This window comes from Parasteatoda tepidariorum, chromosome 6, assembly GCF_982258835.1.
Source record: "Parasteatoda tepidariorum strain Cologne lab strain chromosome 6, Ptep-v5.0, whole genome shotgun sequence".
Classification (NCBI taxonomy): domain Eukaryota; kingdom Metazoa; phylum Arthropoda; class Arachnida; order Araneae; family Theridiidae; genus Parasteatoda; species Parasteatoda tepidariorum.
In genome coordinates this window covers 17775457-17799296 of record NC_141760.1, presented here as the reverse complement: position 1 = coordinate 17799296, position 23840 = coordinate 17775457, and the positions used below count along the sequence as shown (strand labels likewise).

The 23840-nt window shown below is 28.5% G+C and overlaps 5 non-coding genes across 5 annotated transcripts; 3 read left to right on the top strand and 2 right to left on the bottom strand.

Moving 5' to 3' along the window:
• Nucleotides 1-521: 521 nt before the first annotated feature.
• Nucleotides 522-593, bottom strand: TRNAQ-CUG (transfer RNA glutamine (anticodon CUG)). Its single transcript has one exon. It is a non-coding gene; the product is annotated as a tRNA-Gln (tRNA).
• A 3-nt stretch (nucleotides 594-596) lies between these two features.
• On the bottom strand, nucleotides 597-668 carry TRNAE-UUC (transfer RNA glutamic acid (anticodon UUC)). The gene has a single exon. It is a non-coding gene; the product is annotated as a tRNA-Glu (tRNA).
• A 1427-nt stretch (nucleotides 669-2095) lies between these two features.
• TRNAE-UUC (transfer RNA glutamic acid (anticodon UUC)) lies at nucleotides 2096-2167 on the top strand. Its single transcript has one exon. It is a non-coding gene; the product is annotated as a tRNA-Glu (tRNA).
• Nucleotides 2168-2171: 4 nt separating this feature from the next.
• TRNAQ-UUG (transfer RNA glutamine (anticodon UUG)) lies at nucleotides 2172-2243 on the top strand. The gene has a single exon. It is a non-coding gene; the product is annotated as a tRNA-Gln (tRNA).
• Nucleotides 2244-10272: 8029 nt separating this feature from the next.
• TRNAE-UUC (transfer RNA glutamic acid (anticodon UUC)) lies at nucleotides 10273-10344 on the top strand. Its single transcript has one exon. It is a non-coding gene; the product is annotated as a tRNA-Glu (tRNA).
• The last annotated feature ends 13496 nt before the right edge of the window (nucleotides 10345-23840 follow it).

Below are 23840 nucleotides of genomic sequence, written 5' to 3'. Positions count from 1 at the left end.
TCTCTTTATTTTAAGGAATCGATAATAATAGTAAAAAAAAGTAAAAAGCTGCTTCGAAAAAAAGAGACCTAAACAGATTAAAATGAGATTTATGAGCATTTTTTTTTCTATTTTTGCTACATAAAAGAAAAAAAACTAATTTAGAGGGAAAAAAATATTTGGGAAAGAAATAACCTGTCTAATCATTATAAACTACATATTGTATTGTTTTAATTTCTGGCAATTTTTTTAAACATACAACGAAGTTTTTTTCTCAAATCCTGTACCGCAATTTTTTAAGATGACACGAAATCTCCTAATTATGCAGTTGTCAGTAAAACAGAATAAACCATAAAAAATAAATAAAAATTAATAATAAAACAGCAATTTATAAAATAACGACAATGTATATTTTTATATTTAACAACACTTTTATATTTCAATTATTATAATAATTAGCATATCTCTTTCATATTAGCGTATATTATATTTAACAACAATTATTTTTGAAATGAAAAAATAATTCTTGTTATAAAATAACTAGGTTCTACCGAGATTTGAACTCGGATCGCTGGATTCAGAGTCCAGAGTGCTAACCATTACACCATAGAACCATCTTCCCATGCCGGGAATCGAACCCGGGCCGCGTGGGTGAAAGCCACGAATCCTAACCACTAGACCACATGGGACTGATCCGATTATTAAATCAAAAATTTAAAACCTTAATATTTCAGAAAAATATTTGTAATTTATAGTTCTTCTATGCAGATTTTAGAGTTATATACTAGGGAAACATTTTAAGTATTATAAGTTTGCAGCATTCTTTTTTTTATTTTTATTTTACAATTATTCTGAGAACGATAAGTTAGTTAAATTAAAAATTACAGTTATTGTTATTATAGTTAATATTTACATATTATAGTTAATATATCGGAGAAAAATATGTAAATTAATATTTTTTCTATGCAGATTTTAGTGTTATATACTAAAGAAACATTTTACATCTAATAGGCTTGTAGCATTTGTTTTCTTTTTACAATTATTCTGAGAACGATAAGTTCGTTAAATCGAAAAAAAAAAAAAAAAAATGAATGAGTTAACTAGAAAAAGTCATTAAAAAAAAAAGAAAATTCAAAATTTGCTCAAACCAATCTTGACGCAGAATAACCCCTAATATATGTTATTAAATTCAGGGATCAGTTTTATTTTCAATTTTTATTTTTTACAACGGCTATTTAAAAAAAAAAAAATTCCTACAATATCTATCATGGTTTAATTAGTCAGTATTTAATTCGACTGAAACTAAAGTAATTACCAAAATTTTCAGCAAATATTGAATCCAGAGCATAGACGTATTTTAATCTACCAATAAATAGCTGTATCATTTTCTTTACGCATGCTTTGTTCTTCAAAATCAATATTGTAGGATTTAAGTCGACTATTTTTTTTTATTTTTTAAATTTTTTATTGGGAAAAAAATTTAAATATACTGGTTGGGTCTCTCACCTGCTCCCACATTTAACGATTTTCAAATACTGATAAACTGAATTCTTGTGGGTGGGTTATTCAATATCTTGTTATAATGTTTCTGAATATTATTAAATCAATTTTAAAAAGGGAGAAAAAAAAGCTTAGATTATCTCAATAAAAACAAAACAAAAAAATAAAAATAAAAATTTCTGTAAGTGAACAAAATTGATTGCATAATTAGTAAAGGATATTTAGTTAATAAAAGAAATTCTGCAACGCGTGTTTATTAGCTACAAAATTTTAAAATTCTGGACATATTTTTTAAGTACCTTTACCCCAGCTTATCTTAACCGACATTCTCTATTGCTTCATTGCAATGCCATTTTAAAAATCAAACTTTATCTTCTTTAGAGAAATAGTCAAGATTAAATCTCGATATAGATTCTGAATCAAAGAAGAAAAGAAATTTATCTATTCTTGCGAAAACTTTAACAGATTTTTACATTTTAATTTCATTGCATATTTTTACTCTTCCGATTAGCAGATAAAAAGAAGAGTTTTTCTTATTGTAGAATCTTATTTAAAGCAATTCACAAAATCTATGTTAAGAGGTTTAATTTAATTTAGTCAAAAGCGATCAAGTCAATCCCATGTGGTCTAGTGGTTAGGATTCGTGGCTTTCACCCACGCGGCCCGGGTTCGATTCCCGGCATGGGAAGAAGGGTTCTATGGTGTAATGGTTAGCACTCTGGACTTTGAATCCAGCGATCCGAGTTCAAATCTCGGTAGAACCTATTATTTTAACCATTAGAAATATTTTTTCCTATTACTATACATATATGGCAGTACTTTTACTTTCGTTACTTGTACCGCCGGTACAAGTAAAAAGTACGTACTTTTACTTGTACTTCGTTACTTTTTAAATATAGTACTTTTACTTGTACTTTCGTTACTTTTTTAGGGAAAAAGCACAAGTATTTGTAACGGAAATCTCGAATGAAATCGTTACTTTTTTCTAAAACTCGGTAAACTTTCCAAAAAATTTTAATATCTAATTATTCATAAAAATGTTATACTTCATATAAATTTTAATATCTAATTGTTTTCTATTTATAAAATAGCATTTTATATTTATTTGAAAAATTTTTCATTCATTTAAATATGTTAATTAAAAATTTTGTTAACAATGTGTGCGCATTGGATGCTTTTATAAATAATTTAAATAACTAATTTCATATTACTATTACAAAAGATTTTGGCGCAAGTTTTACATTTTTTAACATTAAAGTATTAAATTATAAAAACAATGCTTTATTTAATGGAAATATAGTATGCATTAAAAAAAATCTAAAATATTATAATTTTTTTTATTTTGCAACAAAATATTTTTTTTGGAATTATAACATATATACTATTACGTAAATGCATTAGTTATTCATATCATAAAATTTTAAAATAAAACTTTTGTTCATAATTTTTGATTATGAGTGGATTTAGTATTGCACATCGTTATTACAAATCCAAAAATTGCAGTTATGAAATATTTTAAAATAAAAAAAATTTATATTTGAAAACAAAATGCAATTTGTAGTTTATTGGATTTATAGGGGTTTCCTGTATATGAATGCATTTTTTTAAAATTTATTTTCTAACATAAGTTATAATGCTTATCAAATTTATCGAACATATTAATTTATTTATTAAATAAAGTTTCCGAAAATAAAAACAAAATTTAAAAAAAAAATTTTATAGTTCAAAAATTAACATAAATGTAAGCTCCTTTTTATATGTTAACAGATAATTTTGATTTCTGGTTTGGTTGCTGGGTATTTTAAATGTTCACTATTGAAGGAGCTTTGTAACATTCGAATTAGATTTTGTTCCGTAATAATATGATTTCTACCACTTTTATCTTTTTTTTTAAATTTAAATAAATTAACAAATATTTATTTTGAATTAGCAAAGATAAATTTTTATTTAAATTAAAAAAAGACTCTCTTTAAGTTAATATAAACTAGGGAATAGTTAATAAGACTAGGAAAAGAATAAAGAACTGTCGTTTCCGTAAATTTTGATATACGTTTCTCATTAATCAACTATATTGAGGTTTATGAATTATAATTGTGTACTATAGGTCGCGCCAACGATATTTTAAAGTTAGAGGGACTTGCTTGCTCGTAAAAATTTAACCAGTTTATTTCTTTTCTTTGAAGCAGTTTTCAAATTTTAGATAAAATTTATTTTTCGTGCAAATCCATAAAAAGTTTGATACTAAAATTATATTTGATTTTAAAATTATATTATACGATTATATAATAAAATTATATGATAATATTCTTCCGAATTTAAAAATAAATTAATGTCCATAACTTTCAAAATTAAAAATAATTAAATAAATAACAACAATTTTGCAAAAACATTAAAGAACATAAGAATATTATTCAATAAAATTTCAGGTCATTTTGAATTTTCGATTTCCTAGAAATGTACTTTTAAATCGTTACTTTTTTGTTTAGTACTTGTACTTTTACTTGTACTTTTTACTCGTTACTTTTTAAAATAAGAACTTTTTATTTTTTACTCGTTACTTTTTTTAAAAATACTTGTACTTTTACTCGTTACTTTTTAAAAGTAACGTTGTCATGCATGTTACTATATAAATTATTATTATCGTTACTTATTATTGCCACATAACTTTTTTTTTTGCATATTTACTTTACTAATTTACTTAACATTTGAAAATAAAGCACTGAATTTTAGCTGGTTTAATATATATATATATGTTCATTTCCAAAATTTTCATTTTCCAAAAACTGCGGTTTTTCTCCATTTTGACGTTTTGCACCACTTTCAAAATGAGCATAGACACCAATGGCTTTAGACAAGTTAAACTTAACCTAACCGTCATGAGTATCTGTTGCCAAGTCCCAACAGTTATGAAAATGGCAAAAAAAGAATAATTTAATATGACGACGGCGCATTCGAAAAACAGCCTTAAGAACCTGATATAAATGGTAATTGGTGAAGTTAAAGAATTAAAAATGACTCTCCTATTTATCATTTTAATAATTATATATTTATTTATTTTGGTTTTTTTTTTTTAAATTTGAGATGGAAAATTATCTTTAAGTGCCATTAGAATAATTTTTTTAAAATCTCAGATGTGAAAAATTATTCTGCAGACGCTCTGATATTCTGCAGCTCCCGCTGTCTTGCAGGAGAATTTCTGCAACTGGGGGTGCGACTAAAATTTGGTTTTGTCTTCTTCATGACACGAACTGAGAAACCAAGGCAACTTAAATATCTTCTTTAAATGAAAAAAAAAAAAAAAAACGCGTGAGAAAGTCTAAAATTTAATATTAACCATTACCAACCACTGCATCTCATATTTCTGATGAAAGAGTAATTATTCAATGCTTTTTATTTCACTTTAAAATCTAAGTTTAATCGCATTTAAGACACTGTATTATTACCCATGACTCAATTGTTGTTGTTACTCATCTCCAGTCTGGCCTGACGGAGGTCTGTGAATCCATTGACGCGCTAATCTTATGGATCCCTGCTTGTATAAAAAACCACCAATTTTTAACGGCACATATTTTTAAAGCTGCTTTTCGAAATCATTTTTAGAAAAAGGCACTTTTTGAATGCCTAAAAAATAGAAGTTAAGTTATAAAATATTACTATACAGAAATGTTTGGATCTTTAAAACGGGTAAATATTAGAAATATTTGAAATTTATTAGCCTCCTTCTAGCCATCTTAATCGACAGATCGTTTTGAGTTATGTGGATTTTATTTTATGATCAAAATTTAAAGAATAATGCTGTAAAAATATTCCACAATATGTTAAAGAGGCCGTTCAAATTTTACGTAAGCATATTTTCGGCTATTTTGGACTCTCTCTTTCCCCTTGACATCAAAAATAAACGAATCACCAACCCTCTTCATGCTTACGTTAGAATGCTGCAACATTCTCCTCAACCTTGTTCTACGTACTACGTAACTACTTTGGCTTTTAGTGTCATAATATAATAGTAAGATTAAATTCAAATTAACGATGCAACTTAGAAAAAAATTGTTTTCATTCATTTTATAACATTTAGAGTAGAATATTTGTTAGGAATCGTTTGTGTTTCCCTTCAGTGGTCAAAACTCTTGAACTCCGAAAAACATTTTTCCAGCTTCATATCCTGCATTAGTACCAAATTTGGAAATTTTCAAATTTTAATTTTTTTTTGTTTACATTTTTAAAAAAATTGGAAACTAGGGAATTTTAATAACTTGCAAACTCCCCCCCCCCCCGTTAGTTGCTTTTGCAATAATTGATCAGCCCTTAAGTGATAAAAATTCAAATTTATATATTTTTCTCATGAAATGAATTAAAATACTTAAAGGAATTAAAGTAAATTTTATGAATTAAAATTCCAAAAAAAATATTTTGTCGCACTTATGAGTTTACTATCAAGTAAAAATGTCATTTTCTGTCATGATTTAAAGCTAGCTCAGGAAGAAAAAATTATTTCTAAATTCCGTTTTTTTTTTTTTTTTTTTTTTTTTTTTTTTTTTTTTTTTTTAAACCTTAGCGGTACTTTTTTTTATGAGTTGTTATTTATATCTCTATTCTTAAAAATTTATATATTTCAAACTGAAAATCTTAATTGAAATTTTAAAAAATATTTTTTAATTACATTAACTTTAGCAAATTACTTAGATTATATTCTGAATCGATACTTTATTCTACTGGATTATATTCTACTTTAGATTATATTCTAAATGTTAAGAATATTTTAATTTGAAAAATAGCTTAGTACCCTGTTTACTTTTTTGCTCGAGTAACATCCATAAACATTCAAAAATAATTGATACGAATTACATCGGATTACAAGAAATCATAATAAAATACTTTTTTATTAAATCATTTCCGGAAATATTTTTCACTTAATCATTTTCAAGGTTTGTGTTCTGAATGACCTCTATAAATAACACGCGAAATGTTTTATTTAATTAAATTCTATCAGAACTTATTATTTTTGACTACAACATATGTTTACTGGATAACTAATTGTAATCTATGTATCTTATTCATGCGGCTTATTTTTTAACGCACTACTTGGAAACAAAAAATGCTTTTCTTTAAAAGACTCCCTGCCGCACGGGCTTTAATTTTGTGTTTTTTGTTTCTATTCATAATTATTTTACTTGTTTGCAATTTATAATGTATTCTTAACCCTATAACCCGAAAAAACACTCAAGCTTTCGAAAAACAGCTTTTTGATATTCCGAAAAAAAGTAGATTTAGTGGAAAATCACTTGTAAAGATGTCCTTGGTGAAGAGGGGGAAAAAAAAGGAGCACTGGAAAAAAAAGTCTAACCCTTCGACGCAGAATTTTTATCAAACATATTTTTCCTACTTTTTCCATCATTTTGAATTAATTTAGGTCAAAATTAATAAAAAATATTATATTAAAAATTTTAATAATTTATGGTTATGAAATGCAATATGAAACTCCAGTGTCTTTTTCTGTGAAAAAAAAATCTTCTATCAGGAAAAATCTTCCAAACACGACTCATTTCCAGACGATAATTTTTCAAATTTGCACTTATTTGCCGTTTTTTAGATCTAAGAGAAACAGTTATTCATCATCGAAATTTCTTTAATTTACGAAATCAATTAATTGAAAAAATTTTAAAAGCGAGTAAAAAAAAAGTTTTTTAAAGCACTTTTTTTTGGATTTTATATTTTTGTAGAAATATAATCCCGATAATCTAACCGTTTTTCTTAAAAATGGAAATATTTTTTCATTATTATCTTTAAACAATTAGTTTAAAATAGCTATCTTTATCTTATTTTAATCAAATATATATATTTAAAAAAAGTACTTGAATATTTATTCCAAAATAATTAGGTACTTTTTGTAAGAGAAAAAAATATATATAAGGACTAATTTTTGAGACCAATTTTTATATTTTTTAATTTTATTCTTATGACTTTGAAAGTGCTCTAAATATTTTATAGATTCCAATAATTTTAATATAATATTCATAAGCAAGCTATTTTTTTTCCAACTAAGTAATGTTTTTTTAATAGTATTCAAATTAAACAATTATTTTTATTAATATTTTTAACAAATCTTAATTTAATTTTCATGTTTTGCATTTCGGACTAACTTTTAAACCTTGCATTATATCGTTACTTTGTACTTCAATTTTGCCTTGCATTTAAAAAAAAATTTTTTTTATCCTGATCTCGTTTTTTTCTTCTTTTTTCTTCTACCTTAATATATTTTTGACATAAAAAGAAATAAATTGCATTGTACGTTTTTAAAATTTTATTATGTAGTATTACTTCGTAAAACTTTTATATCATGCATTAAACATGGCTCATTATAATTGTTGTTAATTGAAAGGGAAAAAAATTTCTCGTGCTGAAGTTCTACTTCTATTTTAAATGAAAAAGGAAGAGCGCCATCTAGTATCTCGCAAGGCAGTTAAATAGTTATTCTACTATGACAGGAGAAAGAGCATAGCAACAGCAGGTGCAGTTTCTCCTCCAATCATGGAGGTAATATTGTGAGGGGGGAGTAAGAGTAGCATGCCCCCTTAATCGTAAATGACACGCTTAGCAAGATCCAGCTGATAGCGCCTCTTCTAGGGATTTTGCCCTTTTGACAAAAATGTAAACAAATAGTGGAGAACATCACACATAAAGAGGGTAAAAAATTTCGAGATGGGTTAATACAGAAACTTTATTTTTCTTTAGAATTTTTTCACATTGCAATTAATAAAAAAACTGTGACTACTTCTGTGCCTTGGGCATGATCAAGGCAAACATTTATAAAAATAAAAATCCATATTTTAAATTACGAAATTATTGTGCAATAAAAAAATATCTCAAACAAAATACTCCTTTTTTTTTTTCTTCTTAAATGCGATGAAGTTTAAAATTGTAATTCCCAAAACTTCAGAAGTTCCCAAAATCATATTTCAGTCGATAAAATATTTCTCTTGATCCAAATGTAAAAAATAATTAATTTAGTAATAATAGTTAATAGTCATGTCAAGTAATTTTATATTTTGTTGTCGTTGCGGCTTTTTTTATTTCGTTCCAAAATTGAAAAACATTTTCTAAATGTAGCAAAACGTTTTCTCAAAGTTAAATTCAAATCGGTTTTAAAGTTATTGAAGTAAATTTCTAATTCGTTTTTCGGAAATTAAGACAGAAAATATTATTGCAGGAAGAATGAGCTAATCTACTCAATATGTTTTACAATAAATGAATTCTCAAGCCACGGTGTTCTACGAAATGGAAGAAATTTTATTATTTAAATTATTTTTTGCAGGAAGGATTTTCTAGACTTGTTTTATGTATCGAGGAAAAAAATAAAGTTTTCTCTTTATTTTTATGCCCCCTCTCACCCTCATTTTTTAATTCTTTTTTTATTTTTTTAAACAGAAGATACATAAATACTATTCTGCTTGTAGAAAATTAAAGGAAAATTATTCACATAATATAAATGCAGATTGGCTTTAGAATATTGACGTAGCTCTTGAACTTTCTTTCGCACAACAAATTTTGATGCTACCTTTATTTTGTCTTTAGTCTAGAGATGCGTATTGAGTTGGCCCTTGAATTTTCTTTTGCACAACAAATTTTGATGCTACCTTTAATTTGTCTTTAGTTTAGAGATGCATATTGACTTGGCCCTTGAATTTTCTTTTACACAGCAAATTTTGATGCTACCTTAACCTTTAATTTATCTACCTTAACCTTAAATTTTGATGCTACCTTAACCCTAAATTTTGATACTGCATTAACCTTTTTAATGCTACCTTAACCTTTAACATAAATTATGATGCGACTTATTAATTTCAATGACTCAAGATTTAAAAAAAATAATAATAAATAAATAAATAATTGTGCAATATTTCTTAAAAGTCATACAGCATATTTTTGAAGAAAAAAAATCCACCATTTTCTACTTTTTTATTTCTTTTCGCAAATTGTAATTCAAAAATAAATAATTGAAACAAACTCAATACATCAATAAACAATAGAAAATATATTTATTTTTTTCCCGACTCAACTTTCCAATCATTTAATTTTAATCAATTATTCCGTGATTAATGTTCCATAGTTTTTTCCTTAATATTTTTAAACATTTAAGTCATTGAAATAAATGAAATAACAGCTAATTCGATGTAAATACATTACTAGGAACTATTACTGTATTCGCTGATTGTCCCTATTCCTGATTGCAAGTGGAATTTCAGAACTATAACAGCGCCATCAATTGTTTATTCAAAAAGAGTCATAATTTTTCCTTGAAAATTGTGATAATGAAAGACGAAAATCCCACGTAGGCTTAACTGGACAGTGAATCATACTCTGCTCAATGAATCAGGGGAGGAAAAACCTTGAACCCGATCATGGTTATCGCTGACTGGGCAAAATTTATTCGAAACGGTAGATTTCTAATTCTGCGGTGCCCTTTTTATCTTTTGTCAAGTTCATTTAAATAAATTAAAACCAGACACCTACAGACACTACAATAATTCATTCTCTATTTCAATTTGTTTACTTTATGTTGTTTATCTTTTTGTTCAGCAACATTTTGTTCAGCAATATTAAAAGCAACATTTTCTTATTCTTAATTTAAATTGAAAGGTTTTTAAAATTTCTTTTTTTTTTATTTTTTAAACGAAATTGAAAATTTATTTAAAAGATATATAAACAAAAATAAATTTTATTGCTAAAATAAAAATTCAAACATATCAAAACAAAAATTGTTATACAGTATTTATTTTTTTCTTATTGTGTGTATCCCATGTGGTCTAGTGGTTAGGATTCGTGGCTTTCACCCACGCGGCCCGGGTTCGATTCCCGGCATGGGAAGAAAAAATTTTTTAATTAAAAATCATTGATTTTTGAAAAAAAGTCTATTTATTGACTTCTGTTTAAATTAATACCTATAAGCTGATATAATTTTTTTTTCTTTCCCGAAATGTTTTATAAACAGCTAAAAAAATCAGCATTCTAAAATTTATTTCATCAAATATCAACACGTTTCCATCATTTAAAGAATCTATCGTATTCATAGTTTAAAATGTTTTCTAGCAGATGTAATTGAAGTAATGTAGTTAAATAATTTAGTTATAATAAATATTAAGATTATATGCATTTGGTCTGAGAGTAGCGAAAAAAGTAAAATTGATGGTCAAAATTAAGGCTGATCTAGATCGGTCACTTAACTGTGACTAAAATGGACTATTACGAAAGCAATGTCGCTTCTGTTAGGCTGGCAACGCCCTCTATGTAAACATTGATTGAAGCTGCCTACTACGCTTTGTCAATACTTCGGGTTATATGTTATTTGTGGACAAAGCCAATTTATGAAATGAGATGCTATAGGATTTATCGCGTTTAAAAATAATTTGTTTTCAATTAAGCTTTAAAAAATCAGATGAAAATAAAAAAACCTAAATTGTTAATATTGTAGTAGGTTAGAGATGTTCTTAGTAATCTCTTATGTCTCTTTACTCTTCTATTATTATATATATTAAAATCAAATTAATAAAGAGAATTTTAAATAAATATTGTTTCACTTAAAAATGATTATTTTAATGAATTGAATAATTTCAATTCATTAAAATTATATTCAATATTTAATTAATTCAATCATTATAATTCAATTATTAATTATTTTCAATTTAAAATTATAAATTTTATAATTGTTCTAAACCGTTTTTTACAATATCAAAAAAACAGTTTGCTAAGGATGTTAATGACGCACATCGTACATACAAAAATAGCATTTTTCTTTTTCATCACAAAAAAACATCCTAAATATACAATAAAATCAGCACTCTTTCAATATATTAGACAGTCGATTAAATACTATTTAATTCCTAAATATGAATTCTCTCATTCTTTTTATTGCCAAGGCAACTAGAACATCTTTCTTACAGTCGAGATGGAACATATTTTTTTCGAAGCTCTGTCGCCAAGGAAAATAGAAAGGCCATAGTTTTAAGTGCCTTACACTTGAAGAAACGCGATTATTTTACACTTTACAGATCATTTTGTTGTGAAGAATTATCTAGGCTTCAAAACTTACAAATAACTTAAATAATTTAAAAGTTATTAAACTTTTTTAAAAATCGCCAATGTGGCGACATTTTTTCAATAAGATGGAAATTATCAAAATCACTCCCTTTTTCTCAGTTTTTGTAAATTTTTATGAATACAAACTATGCAGCATTGGACCAGTTTTTAAATATTAAAAAATTAGAGCACATTTCTACAAAACTGTTGCTTTTCTTCATATTGATGTTTTGCTGCATTTTGAAAATAAGCATAGACATCGCTAGCTTGGCCAAACTTGACCTAACAGTCATGATTAACCTAACCTAATGATTACCCTAACCTCATGACCTAACAGTCATGCAAACTTTCAGCAGTTATGAAAATGGCATATTATTTGCAAAAAAACATTTCATATGACGACGCAGCATTCGAACCTTAATATGTGATGTAATGTAAACGATTGGTTATGCTAGTAGCGCCCTCTGGGTCATTAGAGTTGAGATGTTTCAACAGATTAGCGAGCATGCATAATACAGACGATTAATATCTAATTCAGCCTTGGAAAAACTGTGATTTCTAATGTGGGTTTTAAAAGCAAATTTATTTTTTTAACTATCCATCTATATATTATATAAAACGCTAATACGTATGTATCATTAGAATCGATGATATTTCTTTTCTCGCGTTGGCAACAATTTTCATTTTTGATTGATAGGCTTCGGCACGCAAGAGCACGTAGTGAGCATCATATGGTTAATCTATATTATATAAAACGCTAATACGTTTTAATTGAAAGGCTTCGGCGCGCAAGAGCACGTTGTGAGCATCATATGTCTAATCGGGTGAATTCTCAACGAATTATCAAAAAAATTCTCACAAAATTATCTTCATCGAAGCCGATGCTTTGCATCCGGCGTTCAGTACTATTTCATATTGTTTTACAGCACATGGTTTTAGCCCTCCGGTGGGAAAGACTTTAAAACAAAACTTACAACAGTTACTTTTCTCAACAACTGAAATTTAGAATAGTGTGATTAAGAAAAATATTTGAACTGTTTGCAATTTCAAATTAATATTGAAATGCACAGGTTTAGAATTTTCTACAGTGAAAAGTTTTCGGAACTTCAGTGTTCAAAAAAGTATACGAAAGCTAGACGTTAAGAGCGTATCCAATGAGCGAGCAAAGCGAGCATCGGATTGCGAAGCAATCCGAAATGAACTGCGAAAGCAGTTCCGGGGGTTGGTGAGCGCCAGCGAGCAGGGGGCGAAGCCTCCTAGTATAATATAAGTTAAAGACAAATCCACATTAACAATTATTTCGTTATTTAAATAGGCAAAACAATATTTTTCACTCCAAGTAAACGTTACTTTTGTAGCATACATTTTACAGTTTTAAGCTAGTTTACCATTCATCTAAAGAAAGATATTTTTGGCCATATACCTTTTGCCAAATATTTTTTTTCTTTCCTTAAGAAATCTATTCTTATCGGTTAGATTTTTTTTATTGTTTGTAAAACCTTAATCTCTCTTAATTGGTATACGTATGGTTACTTTACGCTCTCCTGAACTCGTCCGTACCCTTTTAAATGCTTTCGGAAATTTTAGGACTCCAAATTACAGGAAACTGGCAATTTACTGTCGCATACAATTAAATGAAATTTTCGAATCTTATTTTTCTTTTTTAGATCTATGCAAACGATGTTCGATTCGTGACATATTATTTGACTTCTCCCCTCGCTGTTCTTAATTCTACACTTTTCATTCTGAGAATTGAATAAAAACTCTTCTAAAAGAGGGCGTTTAATTGCCTTTTATTTATTCTGAAACCCCTTTTTTTACGCTTTCTTGTCCTTGAATTCGCTTTCATCAATCACTGTCAACGTCTAGACTGACACTTCTTTTTCTTTTTCGAATTTTTCTAGAACGATTTCTTTCCTGAGAAGTTAAGAGCACTACCCTTTGTTTTTACATGTTTCTTTTTTTTTAATTGCTGTTCAGGGACTAGTAGAATAATAGAAGCAGTGTTATTAGTTTGAAATCAATTTGTGAGGTAAACATAGACCATCTACTTTTGTGATTGGCGAAGAAAATTAAAAATTTGTTTTGTTCCATCGAGAAAGAGCAATGATCTATCTTAGGGTTGCTCAACACGCACCTAATTCTGGAATCTGCCATCATTTGATATGCTCTTTTCATTACTATTGTGAGTTTTTAACTATCTTTAGCATTTAACTTCTTTACTAATTATGAAAATGGTGCAAAATGTCAGTATAAAGAAAAGCTATCTGTGCAGAAGGGTTTGGTTTATATCACTCCACCTACAGATCATATCACCGACGCCACTTCGCCGACATCATCATTTCGCCGACATTATTTCGTTGAACAATCAGTAGACCAGTATAGCAAAATATATCAATACAATAGTATTGATATATTTTACAATAGCATACAATACATATATCTATACAATGGTATAATGTATTGATACATTTTGCTTCGGCTATATTGATGCAATATTAGAAAGCACTCTTTTTTGCGGATATAATCGTGTGAGCTGATGACGAGATTATATCTTTTCCTTAATTTGCTTTCTGGCTTTTTAATTTTTTTAAAATATTTCTTAAAAAATAATTTTTTCTTCATCCCTTTTAAAAAATATTTATGATTTATATATTTTTTCCATGCTTTCTCAATCTATATATAAACCCCATTAAAACTTTGTCTATATTTTGTTTACATTGTATGTTAGGGTACACCACAGCAAAACGTTTAAATTGGTTATATTATCACAAATATAGGTTTGGAATGATGTATGGCTACTACATCTTTACTATTTGCTACTAGGATCAAAACTTTTTTAAAAACAGTTTATTAACAATGAAAGCGTAGCCTTGCATTTGCCATAGAATAAAATTTTTTTGAAAACAAAAACATCTATGAAAAGGAAATTGATTGCATATTTACTAATTGCCCCCATTCAAAATTATTAATTATCCATGCTATTAAAATATATATAGATACGTTCGTTAGCGATATTGATTTGTCATATAACCATTATAAAAGTTGTTAGCTACAACTTTTGTTGTTACGTTGCATTGCATATCAACTGTTTTTTCCGGTATTTTGCAAAAAAACCCCAATGTATACAAAGGGCTCACGAAAATAAAATTGCAGCGGTCAAATTTTCAGTGACAAACGTAAAAGATAATAATTACCGTTGGATTAATTGTTTTTAATTAAAATATTTGTTTTTTTTTTACTGTGAAAATTTTCTAAACTTATTTTTAAATCAAATTTTAGATAAACACTTTTGAATTTATTCCAAAAACGAGTATTTTATAAAACTTAACAAAAATTTAAGTTGATATGCTTGTAAAATATTTTCTCTCAAATTTGTGAAATCTAATTGCTTCCCTAGGTCTCAGCAATAACCAAATTTAAAATATGTAAGAGTATAAAAAAATAAAGCAAATAAAATATGGAGAGAAAAAATTTCAAAAACTTTTTAGATAACAAAACTTAATTAGTTAATAAAGAAAATTTGTCAGAAAACATAAATCAAAATTAAATTGGTCATGTCGGCGAAATGATCATGTAGGCGGAATTATCTTGTCAGGGAAATGAACTGTCGGCGAAAAATGAACTATCGGTGATGTGAACTGTCAGCGATATGATCTCGGTGATGTGAACTGTCGGAAAATTGGCTGCCGGTGAAGTGTCAGTAGCAATTTTCAATTCATTAACTTTAATAATTAATTTAATCATTTTAATAACCTCGATGGAAAAATCTCGTCATATTGGCAACTTTTTGAAAACTTTAAATTTTCCTTAAAGTATTCAAGTTATTTGCTTACTTTTCAGTCCAGACAGTTCTGAGTATAGTTTACTTTAAGGCTCCGTCGTAATATGACACTATGCTATTTTTATAACTTCTGTGAATTTGCAACCGTTACTCATAACTGTTAGATCAAGTTTAGTATATCTAAAACCATTACTTGGGATCATAAAAATTGGCAAAAACTGAGAACAAGGCAGTGATTTTGATAATTTTCATCTAAGTGGAAAAATTGGCAACATTTTTTTAAAAAAAAGTTTAATAGCCTTTAAAATATTTAAGTTATTTGTCTGTTCTAAGTCCAGATAATTCTTCACAGCAAGATTATACATATAGTCAAAAAATCATCGCATTGCTTCAAGTGTAAGGCACTTAAACCATGGCTTTTTTTTTAATTTTCCTTGGCGACAGAGCTTCGAAAAACAGCGACATTCAAACTGTTTTTTTCTCCCCCTTGGCGAAAGAGTTACAAAGCAAATATTAGTAAGAATTCTTACTAATTAGGCAACCTGAATAACTTTAGTTTAACGATGGATTATGCGTGGCTATTTTTTTTTTCGCTCATGCCATGGCGAATTTCAGATTTGGTTCTAATTGATGGATATGTGATTGTAAAGCATTTAATTTCACTTAAGCAAGAGAGATTTCAAAAGTTTACCGGAACCCGAAGAAACTAATTACAGACTATTTTTATATGTAGAATGTAGTCCTCTGTCCCTTATTTCAGTGTTCAACAATTTTTTTAATTTAAGTTTAGTAATCTTCTCGTTACACAGATTTTCCACTGATTTGTTTATATGAAGGTGTGAGTAGAATAGTGAGCCAGTTATTTCTCTTTCATTTTGAGGTACAGACCGAAAGTTAAATAAGTGCTTCTTATCTTCTCTTTTCTGTCACGTCTGATTTGTGCTGCCCTCTGTTGGCAGACAGAAATAAATAGGATGTGTATTAGTTTTTAAGGCAGTTTTTCGAAGGCTCCATCGTCATTAGAAATTATGCTTTTTTCGAATAATACGCTATTTTGATAACTGCTGTGAGTTTGCAATTGTTACTCACGCCTGTTAGGTCAATTTTAGCCTATCTAAAGCCAGCACTGTCTACACTCATTTTGAAAATGGCGCAAAAACTCAAGTATGGGCGACTGTTGAACTATATTGTACGAATTAGTTTTAAATTTTAGTAAGGTTTTATGTCGAACATCTTATTACAAAATTTACATGATTCATTTTATAACCTTATAAAGATGATATGTAAATTTGCAGTATGGTTCGATTTTAAATGACTGATTTTACCGAGATCCTCACAAGCTTTATCAAATCGTAGTGTATCAAACCTCACTGCTTAAAATACTATACCGCTATTGTGAAAAGATGTGTTTCGATCCTCAGTGGCAGCTTGAGGACCACCTCGTACCTGACCGACGGTCGCTAGCTTGTCTGGGAAGTAAACTGGCTTGTGTGTAATGCTGATCTCATTGCAATAATCATGCAGTTGGTCATGAAATTATAAAGCTGTATCCTCAAATTCCTTTCTGGCTCAAAACGAACCGTTGGGGGATTGTTTTACTTAGCATTTCCAAAGTAATTACAATAGAGATTTAAGCCAAGGATTCCGTCTTCAATTGGATACCTGCAAGTGACGTCATCGTAGGTAAATCCTGGTATTTTTCGATTCAGAAGTCAATCAGGTTCGACATACACGCGTGACGTCGCTTACAGGTATCCAATTAAATCTGATTTAAATCATATGGTTAGGCATAACACTTCTCTCCTTCTCGAGTTGCAAGTAAACAATTAGGTTGAATTGAGTTGGGACATAATTCCTTACATAGACTTTTGCAGAGGCTTTCTATTGTTAACTTTCATGCTCTGTCCTTCACTTAAAAATGAGTTTTAATCTATAAAAGAAAAAAAAAACTGTAGTTTCTACTAAACTTATTCTCACCCTTATGAAATTTATGAACAGTGAGTTGAAGGACTTTCACGAATTCCCCAGGTGGGCACGTCTGATAGCAACAGGAGAACTATAACGATAGCAATGATGCTTTCAGGGTTATAAGTGAAGTTAAGAAGAGTGTTCCAAAAATTCCATTTAAAGCAGGAGTAGAATCGTACTATGAAGGATGCATTCAGATTATAACATCGCGATATAGTACGATTCTTAATGGCGGAACACGATTACATTGTTTCTTTACTCAGATTAAATGGAGTATAGGTATCTTAAGTCGTCGATCACCATATGGGCTGTTTTTCGAACACTCAATCATCATAAAATAACACTTTTTTAGAAAATACTATGCTATTCTTACAACTTGTGAGTTTTTAGCAATTATTCATGGTTGCTAGGTTAAGCTTTGCCTACCTTTAACTAAAGCTATCTGTGCTAACTATGAAAATGTCGATATGAAGAAAAAACCCAGTTTTGAGAAAATAAAAAGCGTTTGTGATTTAATATTTAAAGACTTACTCTAATGCTGCATTACTTGGGTTCATAAAAATTTGCAAAAACTGAGAGTAAGGCAGTAATTTTGATAGTTTTCATCAGGGTGAAAAAATGTTGCCAAATTGGCGATTTTTTTTAAAAAAGTTTAATGACTTTTAAAAGTTTGTGGTAATAACTCGAAAAGGTTTCTGGACTAATATTTCAATACTTGAGAAAGTTACTCCAACGTTGTATATTCTAGTCTCAAAAAATTGCTATAACTGAGAACTATTAATTAGTTCGAAACTGTTAATTTAATGATTTTCATTTCGGTAAAAAATTCACAAAATTAGCTATTATTTAAAGGAAAATTATTATTATTATTTTTGCATTTTAGCTGTTGATCCGTTTTAAAGTCAATGTAATTCTTAAAGGTATGATGGAAAAACTAAAAATAATTGCTTTGCTTGAACTTTTCAGGCACTGAAACTGTATGATTTTCGCAACTTTCTTGGCGAAAAACAGTACTATAGCAAATCAATTAGAGTTCATGGTGCTTGTTTGCCCTGAATCTAAGCATCCGATATTGTTGCTAGATTTTTACGAAAATGTTACCCTTTATGATTGCAGCCGTTTGACCTACCGTTTTAAACACCAACCAATCGATGATATTCTGTTTTAAACATCGTATCACTGCATTACATTCACTTTAAATACTTTCATGCAAACTGATTTATCAAGAAAATACAATCTGAAGTATCACGCGTATCCACTTTTAATTTTGGAAACACAGATTAAACTTTTTTTAAAATAAATTTAAATTCAAAGGTGCTTGGAAGGAATTATTTAAATGTTTTAAGCACAATCCCTCAACTTCGCATTAACTTGTTACTAGGTGTAGATTTCCAGAGGATGCCATGACGACATAACATGCCAGTCCATCAGGGACACATAATGGATTATATCATCTTCAAAAACTTAGGAGTGTAAAGAAACGGAATATGGAATATAGTATTGAAAAAGAACCAGGCATTTGATAATACCATCTAGAGCTGCTCTATGATTTTAAATAACCTTGGCCTTGGGTTGCGAACAAAAATCATTGCCCGTCTCATTTTCAGAACTGAGATCAAAGAATGAAGGAAGGACGAGAAAATCACGATTTTTGCAAAACACATGTGGTTGTCTTTTTTTTCTCTCTCACCGCCCTCCGTGTAATTCTTGTGTCAATTGAACACATTGTAATGAGTTCGGTACCTGCTCATTAATCAATATAGTTTTCTCATTTTGAAAATCCATTATTCTCACTTGCAGAGAGGAAAAAGGATTCGAAGCTTGTTGGATGGTGTTTTTCGAATGGTGTCGTTGTTCAAGCAACGATTTAGCGCAATTATTACGCCATGGTGTTGCGGTGCGACGAAACAACGGATTTTTCTTTTATGGTGATAAAATGAATTTAGAATCTGATACTGCCCACTTGAGTACAAAACGTTTCTGCGTTGCATTTAAAAATGTTCGAAGTTATTTCGCCAAAGAAAATGAAAAAAACCACAGTTTGCTTACACTTTAAGATAAGTTTTAATTTGAAATATCCACATACTGTTTTGCTAACAAGTATTGTACAGTCGTTAAAAACGACAAATAGCTAAACTATTTAAAAACTTAAAATATTTTTAAAAAATGCCGATTTGGCGAGATTTTTTTGGAGATGATTGACATTATAGAGATGACTGAGTTCAATCCCCTTTTTTTTTCATGAGTCCAAATAATACAGATGAGTTGCAGGAAAAATTAGATCAAAAATAATTTTTATATTTAAAAGGCTGCGCTGTGGTTTTTTTTTTCTTTTCTTTTTCACATTGATACTGTGAGCTATTTTCAAGTCAGCAGAAATGGCGATAGCTAAAGTTAACGTTTTTTTCTTCTTTTGTCACATAAAATTATTAAATTTATTTTTGCTGATAGTCTATCAAACATACTATAGAATTAGTACACCCCACAACTCTTGGATTAGTACAGCCAACACTTGATGGATTGCACTCATACTGAATCTGACTTTCCACCAATTATTTGTCCCCTAAGTTGAAAACAATTGAGCAATCAATTAAGCTTTCGTTCAAAAAAAAAATTTTTTTCATATGAAAAATTAAATGTGTGCTTTTTAAGACATTTTCGACCGTGTTGATCGTTTAAATTTGCTGCAGCCTACTCAGTAAAAAAGAACTTCTCAAAATTGAGCAAAAATGTGTCAAAATTTCTCCAAAGCAAATATAATCGAGTTTGAAAACTCCATGTACTCATTATTGATCATGTTCAAAATGGCATATACTCATTTTTGAGACTGCCCACTCTGATAAACAACAAACTACTCAAAATGACTACATGGTGTGTCATTTCTGAGCCTGTGAATTTTCTCAAAAATTAGTATATGCTGCCTTGAGCATGTCACTGTACTCAATAATGAGTGCATCATATTTTCATATTTGACTATCATTTGTTTTGCAGCTATTTTCATCCATTTTTGATCAATTTTGAGAATCTCTTTTAAGTTTATATATAATTCTTCCATGGGCATCGTTTGCGGGAGATATGGTTGGTATATACCCTCTCAATAATTGGAAATTTCAAAAAAAGTTTATGAATGATCATTGTTAAAAACGGGTCCTTCTCAAAAGTTGGACCCCAGCGAAGCCCATGGTTTCTACATTAATAATTGAACTTCTCAAGCTTGATCACGTGATGCTATGGTTCAACCTGAACGAAAATATCATTCAGTTTAACAACTAAGTTAACAGAAAAATGTATACCGTGTTATGGTTCAAAGCACCGATATTATGATTCGACATTAAAACGATTTTTCAGATTGTGTTACGCATTTTCTAATTTTCTCGATTCCACTAACAATATGTTTTGACTGCGCTAAATCGTTTTTGAATGCTAATAAACATTCATAAAACTTCTATTTTACAAACGCAATTTTTATATTCCAATTACCATTAAATTGATTTTCTGAATCATTCATATCACGTGCCGTTAATTTAACAAGATAAGTTTCTCAACCAGTGTTTTTATTATCGTGCTTTATCTCATAAAAACGAATTTAATATAAATAAACATGACTTCTCTTTTATTTGATGGCTGTGTTGTGTTGTTTTTCGATTATTAAACAACCTGGAAACGCAGGTAGTTGACATTGAATTCACACCCACTTCTGTTAGCATGTCTTCTCAATCAAAAGCATTTTTTTTCCTTATTGTAGTGATTTATGTTGTTTTTTCAACATATTTATTCAGAGAACACTTTTTTTCTGAACATATAACAGAGTACATAATTGTAGGCATTAACTTTTATTTTAGGAGTCAATTATTTTATGAGGCTTCTTAACTTCCGACGGAACTCACCGACAAAGGGGAGTAGACGGATAGGAGGAATTCTAAAATGTTTTTAATCATCTTTATTTAACATTCACACATAAACTGATGTCGTATATTTACTCTGTTCGTCAGTATTTTTCAAAATATGTAAAATACAAGAATGTCACCCAATTAGAATCCATCCAATCAGAATTGTATTTTTTTTCCTTTCTGTAAATTATGTTTTGGAATTTTTTTAGGTTATTTACAGTATTCAAATCCAAAGTTTGGTGGTCTGATGCCATATTCAAAAAGGGGCGTGCCGTGCAGTGGCGTTAGAAGCAGCATGCATTGGTGAGTCAGCTTCGCCCCTGAATAAGTGGATTTAAAATAATAATAATAAAAACATTGGAAATCAATGGTAAGAACAATTGAATGATAATTATATATTAAAATCAAATTCGAAGATAAACAATTTGTTACGTTCAATAAAGTATTTTCATAAACGTAAAAAAAGAAGAAAAAAAGGATTTTTAAGGATCTAAAATTTTCTGATTGAATTTGTTTAAAATTCATAATGTATTCTTCATAATTTCTTTTTGACCACACATTTACCTGTTAAAAATTTAGTTTAATAATTAAAATAATACTAATACATTTAAAGTTTTAGTGTCCTTAGCAGTCAATGAAAGCCTGTGGTAGTTGCTTCCTCCACATCTCGGCACTGCGTACAATAACTTTAATTATGCAGAAAAAAATAACCAAAATAGAAACATAATCAATCAATTATACAAACTATAAATGTATTTCTTAGATTGTGTTTAAACATGTCAATTTAAAACTACGTGTTAGGTGATTAAAATTACGAAATGTATAAATTTACAAAATTATCTATCAGTAATAATTCATAAACATTTAAAATGTACTCAGTATAAAAATAATTGGTTTAAAAATTATTAAAGAACGGATTAAACAAGGAATCTGCACACATGAAGAAGATTTATATTGAATTTTAAATTATTTTTGAACCACAAATGACAAAAAAAGAAAAAAAACATTTTATACTTCTTATTACCAGAGATAATTATGGTCCCGAAAAAATCCGGATTTCCGGATTTTTCGCTAACCAAGATCCAGAAGTTTCCGGAAATCTAAGGTCCAGAAGTTTCAAGAAATCATCGATCACATTTATACATAAAAATTCCTGTATATTTCATTAAACAATATTAAAACTAGAATTTATACTTTGCATCTCCTTCATTTGTAAATATTTTTTTCTGGTAGAATAATAAATCTGATTAGAGATAAAAGTAAGCTTATACAAAATTATTCATTTAAATTATGATGGATATAATTTATTTAGAATTTCATGTTTTGAAAATATCAATGATTTAAATTTATAAACATATTAAACTTTTGAAATGAGTCATTAATGATTTTATTCCAGGAATTTTCAGGATTTTTGACCTGGGCTCACAATCACCCGTAATCTAAGACATTATTTTAACGATTGGATTGCACATCAGTAATTTATAGCCGTATTTACTTATTCATATCATAAAAAATTATGATGTTCATATATTTTTGAGATACAAAAATACAATTAATTTACGAAGAATGTAGCTTGTAAATGTAACTCTTAGCTTGTAATAAATTTATTAAATTTTTGATTTTTCTTTTTTTATTTTCAGATGCATTATGCACGTGGTTTTCGAAAGAAAACTGATAAATTTTAAAGAACGATTTCATAATTATACGATAGTAAATCTTGACATGAGTAAAAACTAAATGTTTAATCTACTACTAAATGTTAGAGTCTAGTTTAAATTAAAGAATAATGCTGCGGTTTTGGTAGATATGGTGAGAAATGCAATGCATCTCAGCTTTCAAGTATTTAAAAATATTTTATAACAGTTTCTTAAGTGTACGATTGTAAAGCTTGTGTAATTATTTTTGTAACATGAAAAAAAAAAAACTGCTTCAAATTAAAGAATAATGCTGTCTTTGGTAGAATAGCGGAAAAATGCATTGCAGATCAGGTTTCAAGTGATTTAAAGCATATTTGATTACAGCAGGGTTTCTTAACCTATGGTTCATGGACCCCTTAGGGGTCCATGGGTCATATTTTGGGGGTCCGCAGAATACTTCTAATTTTTAAAACGTTTGGATCAATAATATTTAAATAACAGTGATCTTCTTTTTCTAAAAGGTGAAAATACATACATATTTGAAACTAGGTGATTTGTGAGCGGCAAGTCACCCCATGATCGAGATACCACAAATTCAGCGAGGACTTCACACAGCCCTCTAATATCCATGTCAAATATTTTTTAATAATTATTTCATTTAATATTATTTGATATTTCTAAGCGGGATTATCCACTCTTGTGACAATAAAAACAGAACATCGAAATCGATTGAATGTTGAACATGATATACGCGTTGCTTTGTCGAAAACCATTCCTCAATTCAATTTATTAATTAAGGAAAAGCAGTAACAACCTTCATATTAATAATTTTAATTTTTAAAATTTTGCATACTATTAAAATAATAAAATTAAATTTTTTCTAATAATTGATGTTTTTTACAATTATTTTTTTCTCAGGGGAGTGGTCTGTGACCTCTTAAAATTTTTTAAAAGGGGTCCATTATACGAAAAAGGTTAAGAAACACTGGATTACAGCTTCTTGAGTGT